Source organism: Mus caroli, unplaced genomic scaffold (genome assembly GCF_978045245.1).
Source record: "Mus caroli unplaced genomic scaffold, Mus_caroli_1 scaffold_4, whole genome shotgun sequence".
In the NCBI taxonomy this organism is placed as follows: domain Eukaryota; kingdom Metazoa; phylum Chordata; class Mammalia; order Rodentia; family Muridae; genus Mus; species Mus caroli.
In genome coordinates, this window is record NW_028227259.1 from 41,013,935 (window position 1) to 41,019,573 (window position 5,639).

The 5,639-nt window shown below is 45.3% G+C and overlaps 1 pseudogene; it reads right to left on the reverse strand.

Moving 5' to 3' along the window:
• Positions 1-864: 864 nt before the first annotated feature.
• LOC110294207 (DNA-directed RNA polymerase II subunit RPB4 pseudogene) lies at positions 865-1,288 on the reverse strand (annotated as a pseudogene).
• Between the last annotated feature and the right edge of the window lie 4,351 nt (positions 1,289-5,639).

Sequence of the window (5,639 nt, forward strand, 5' to 3'; positions counted from 1 at the left end):
AAATCTATTCACAGCTAGTCTAACCTTTGCCATTTTGATCCAGGGATTCCCTGTCCATATCTTCCATGTGCTGGTGGGCTATCATGCTGCCTGGCTTTTTAATGTGGATTTTGAGAATACAAATCCTGGTCCTCACACCTGTGGATCCATCTCCACAGCTTCTCAGCATGTGTGTGTGTGTGTGTGTGTGTGTGTGTGTGTGTGTGTGTGTGTATAACAGTGTAGTTTTAAAAACTACAAAATATATTGGTATTAAAAATTGAAGTATCAGCCAGGCGGTGGTGGTGCACACCTTTAATCCCAGCACTTGGGAGGCAGAGGCAGGCGGATTTCTGAGTTCGAGGCCAGCCTGGTCTACAAAGTGAGTTCCAGGACAGCCAGGGCTATACAGAGAAACCCTGTCTCGAAAAAAACCAAAAAAAAAAAAAAAAAAAAAAAAGAAATGTCAAGAGAAAAAAAAATAACATGGGGTCCAAAAAATCATGGTAAGAGATAGTCAACAAATGGTTTAGTCTACCTCACCAGTTCAGGATTATAGCACACTTGACCATAGCAACCCTTTTTACAAGGCTGCAATAAGAAGACATGGTAATAATGGTCTAATAGTCACTATGGAGACAGTAACCTAGCACTTCACCAAAGCCAGCCTTTCTTTCCTCTCCAGAAGCCAAACCGTAAGTGTTGGCTCACACCTGTAATCCCAGCATTTGGGGGGCTGAGTCAGGAAGACCATTACGACTTTGAGAACTACAGAGTGACATTCTATCTCAGTAAAGCAAAAACTACAAGAGGAAGCCCCGGTGTCTTCTGCAGCAACATTCCTGTGTGAGGCTCACCGAGGCTTGGGAACATTTGAGAGCTGTCTCAAGAACAGAGTGACGTCTGGAGATTAATACTGGAAGCTCGCTTGGTCTGGATGTCGTTGAGAATCTGCTGCAGTTCTTCATTTCAAAAAGCCCTTCCAGACTTGGAGTCAGAGCTTTGGACTCTTCAGCAGCCTCTGGGCAAAGATTTGCTAAACAGGCTAACTCAAACTTTATGTGGCTTTTTCTGGAGAAGCAAGCGACGAACCCTGGCAATGGTCTCTCTGAAACGGACGTATAGTTTAGGGTTTTCATGACGACCTCTGAAAGCTCCCGCTCATTCTCTGCACTCTCATTCTGCTGCTTTCGATGCTCCATAAGCATGAGCACTTCAGAGTTTAGGAGAATCTCTGTTGTTTCAGTCTCTTTGGCGAAGACACATCTTCTACATCGCCAACCTGCTCATTGCTTCCACCTGCCACCATTGTATAGGATAGACCGCCACCCATTCTCGCTCCTTTTAAAAGTTACTTTTGCATCTGTTCTTTGCTGATCTTAATTCCAGTGGAGAAGGTATGTCTCAGATGTACTTCAGAAGCTGAGGAGTCAGCCATGGCAGAAGGAAAAGGGTTAAGCAAGTGGTCACTTCTGCATAAAGATTCAATTTGGGCAGGCTCATCAAGACTAGACCATGATTAGGAGGACAGCCGGAGTCTCATCCTAAGAAGACTGGGCCTCCCTCAACGCCTTCTAGTCTTGCCTCTGGGTTCTAAGGATGTTGGTTTGGACCTTATGAGAGTGGGTAAAACTGAGTCTGAGTTGGTGTTGAGTTAGATTATACACAGGGAGAGGTGGTGGTTCTGAAGGACATAACTGGATTTTAAAAGCTTGAATGCCTGCTTGATTGTATAACATTGTAAAACAGCCTGGGCAGAAACTACTGCCTGAGTGCTTGGTCCATGAGTATAGACTGGTTTGGGGAATAGGAAGCAATACGAAGCTTAATAGATAGGTTCTGAGTTAGGTCAGTTCTGGGACACAGCATGGATGGCCATGATTCCTCTGAGAATGGAATGCCCCAAGTGACTGTGTCTTTAGATGTGCCTTGGTCATGCTGTCCCTTTACATTGATGTAATCCCAACTAAGACAGAGAGGAAAGACTCTGCTCCATTTAGAGGCCACTTAACATCCTAGTCTATCCTTTTACCTCATAGTTAGCCCAGGACAAGCATCCAGCATCCCAAAGAGGGAAGATAATCCTACTGGATACACAGCCTGGCAGCATTGTCCATCCCCTCAGTGCATGGATTAGAGGTGCTTGAGTCTTTGCTGCCTTTTGAAGGATTTGACAACTGCTATGGAACATAAGGCACACTGGGCTAGAAAGGCTTCAGGGCCCCCGCCTGTGAGAGGATGTCATAGTGAGATATCTATAATACAGCTCTAGAATTGTCTTTAAATTGGAAAGTGATGCCAGCATGAGCTCTTCCTCTTCATGGGTTTTCAAGTGATTGCTGGGAGAGGCGGGTGTAGTCATGGAGATTGGTTTTGAGGATAACAACCTGATCATGAATTCTAGCAAGTGCCTGACCGCTCTGAAACCCTGGAGCATGACGTCGTTCAGGGCAACTGAAGTGTACCTTAGGGTACAAACCTAGAAAGTTTAATCTCTTAATCAAAAATTTACTGTGTATAGATATCAGTGTCCCAAACCCCAGCACTCCTTGTGGTCTAGGGGTGGATTGTACCTTTACTGGCAAAGATTTATTAAATCAGCTCCATAGTCCTGGTAAAAGATGCCCCACCCCCCCAACACCCCCCCCTGAAAGAAGAAGAAGAAGAAGAAGAAGAAGAAGAAGAAGAAGAAGAAGAAGAAGAAGAAGAAGAAGAAGAAGAAGAAGAAACAGGTGTTGTGACATTTCCAAGACAGCAAGGTTCTGTATAAACACAATGTGAGCCAGAGCTGACTTGATGTCTTTCTCCAGAAGTCCAGAAGTTGAGGGTAGCACCCGAAGTGAATGTTTATATTACACCATGCAAGCTTGATGCTTGCTTCCTGATCTGATGCTGTTCCTATGCTACCTAACTTTGGAAACTTTAGATCTCTAACATTTCCCTACCTCTGGTCTGTGCTGCAGCCTGATATTTGATGTTGATATTTGTGAGCCATGATGCTGCTGGTGGTGGTGGGGTCATACTATTCAGAGTGACTTGCACTGCTACCTAAGGTCATGGTAATATCTTGGTCTGTGCTGCTGCAGAGGGCCATGTCTGGGTCTGTGGTCTTACTGTGGCTGGGTCTATACTACTAATGTTTGTGGCCCGTGTTGCCAGTGAATGCTGGGTAGATGCCCGTGTTTTATGCTGTGGCCAGAAGTCATGTTGATGTTTGAAATCCCAGTTGCATCAGAGGGCCTTATCTGGGTCTGTGGCCCTACTGCAACTTGGAGCCCTGTTTGTGGTCTGTGCTGATGCCAGAAACCAAATAGAAATTCACAACCCATGTTGTGATATTGACGACTACAGATGTATAGCTCAGAAAAGACATGGAAGACTTCTGTGACAATCCCTCCCCATCCCTCTCAAATAGTCATAGCCTAGATGGGAAGCCATTAGAGAGAAACTTTTAAAAACTGTGATAGGATGCTAGAGTGTTGCCATCCACAGTAGATGACTTCCATCAGGGATGTAGGACAAGTATGGTAGTTTGAATATGCTTGGCCTAAGGAGTGGCACTATTAGGAGGTGTGGCCTTGTTGGAGGAAGTGTGTCACTGTAGGTGTGGACTTTGAGGCTCCTATGCTCAGGCTCCACCCAGTGCGGAATAAGACCCTCTTCCTGGCTGCTTGCAGAAGACTGTCTCCTCCTGACCCCCTTCAGATCAAGATATAGAACTCTCAGTTCCTCCTCCAGCACCATGTCTGCCTGCATACCGTGATGCTTCCCATCATGCTGATAATGGCCTTTGAAACTGTAAACCAGCCCCAGTGATATGTTTTACTTTGTAAGAATTGTCTTGGTCATGCTGTCCCTTTACATTGATGAAATCCCAACTAAGACAGAGGGGAAGGACTCAGCTCCATTTCAGGGATAAGCCACTGAGAATTTGACCATGTGTAGCTATCACAAACTGAACTTTAAAATTTTTTTTTTTGGCTGGGGGGAAGTTAACAAAAGTGGGGAGAGGATAGGGAAGAACTAGGAAGTAAATAAAAATATTATGTTGAGGGAAAAAAGAAAAGAAATGGTTTTACTTCTAGGCAGCACTGCAGAAATGCACACACTGAAAGTGTTTTCAGAGTAGTCTTATGTAGTTGAGAGGAGGGGAGAGACTCAACTCAGCTTCTTTTGTAGGGTTAGAGTGCTCCTTGTGGAAGTGGGACAGTCTAGGAGTCTGAACGCCCATTGTGCTTCTTTGCCATGTAGGTAAACCTGTGAACTTGATGGGTTCTCTTCCCTCCTGGTCAAAGTCATGGCATAAGTGTAGCTCTACCAGATCAGTATTGCTGGGTGAAGATAAATATGTTCCCTTTCATCACAGTGTCTAGGACCTAAGAGCGCGTCTTAGTTAGGGTTTTACTGCTATGAACAGACACCATGACCAAGGCAAGTCTTATAAAAACATTTAATTAGGGCTGGCTTACAGGTTCAGAGGTTCAGTCCATTATCATTAAGGTGGGAGCATGGCAGCATCCAGGCAGGCATGGTGCAGGAGGAGCTGAGAGTCCTATGTCTTCATCCAAAGGCTGCTAGTGGAAGACTGACTTCCAGGCATCTAGGGTAAGGATCTTATGCCCACACCCACAGTGACACACCCATTCCAACCATGTCATACCTATTCCAACAAGGCCACACCTCCAGATGGTGCCACTCCCTGGTCCAAGGATATATAAACCATCACAGAGCGTTCCACAATCTCCAGACTTGCTGAATGCCAGTATGCCTACAACACCAAAATAGAACTTTATGATGCTTGTAGGTACTTGTCACCTAATTGTCCTTGGATAGTCCAACTGAACTACAAGGGGACACCTGGAAGGGAAGCCATGTTCTTTTGCTTGTCCTGTAAGATAGGCTGTGCTTAGGTCAAGGTCCCTTTGGTGTTGCTAGTTTGGTGTGCAGGGATTGGTCCAAGAATAGGGAAGGTTGCTGTGGCCCAAGAATGTACCTATTCCCCTCTCAGGACTCAATATAGGGGGTTTCTCATCACTGTGGGCAGACTTCATCTTGGAGCCTGGAGACTTTCCAGACAGTGCTTTCCATAGGACACGTAGCTGGTATGCTGTGTAAATCCCTTGCAAATCAGTACCTGCCTTATAGAAAGAAGTCCTGCCTCCTAAACAGTAGCCTTCCTGACCACAGAAGATGCCGTCCTTAGGTTGAGGCTCCTAGTACAGACTGATGTGTTGTAGTAAAGAGACTGGAAAAATTTAGACCCTTCCATGAATAGATGGGGAGGGCTAACAGTGCAATCCATGAATAACTTGGCACTAGCGCCCCCGCCTGCTGGTCCTCCGGGATTCTGCAGTCAGGCCTTAGTACTTTGGGAGGTATGTATGGTTGGGCAGAACTATCACTATGGACTCGCCAAGTTTTCCTGGGTTTGAACAGGGCATCTCATGATAAGGGCGTTCAAAAAGGAGCCCTAATAAGGGTGAAGCCGAAGGATAAAAGTGTATGAGACATGTATGCACGGTGAATACTCTAAGCACTGAAGCCTTGTCTGTAGATTTCATTTATTCCTTGCCACAGGGTGGTAGGTCTGACAAAATCACCATATCTGGCTTGTTAGGTTATTTGACTGCTTAATTAAAAAAAAAAAAATCATGTTGAAA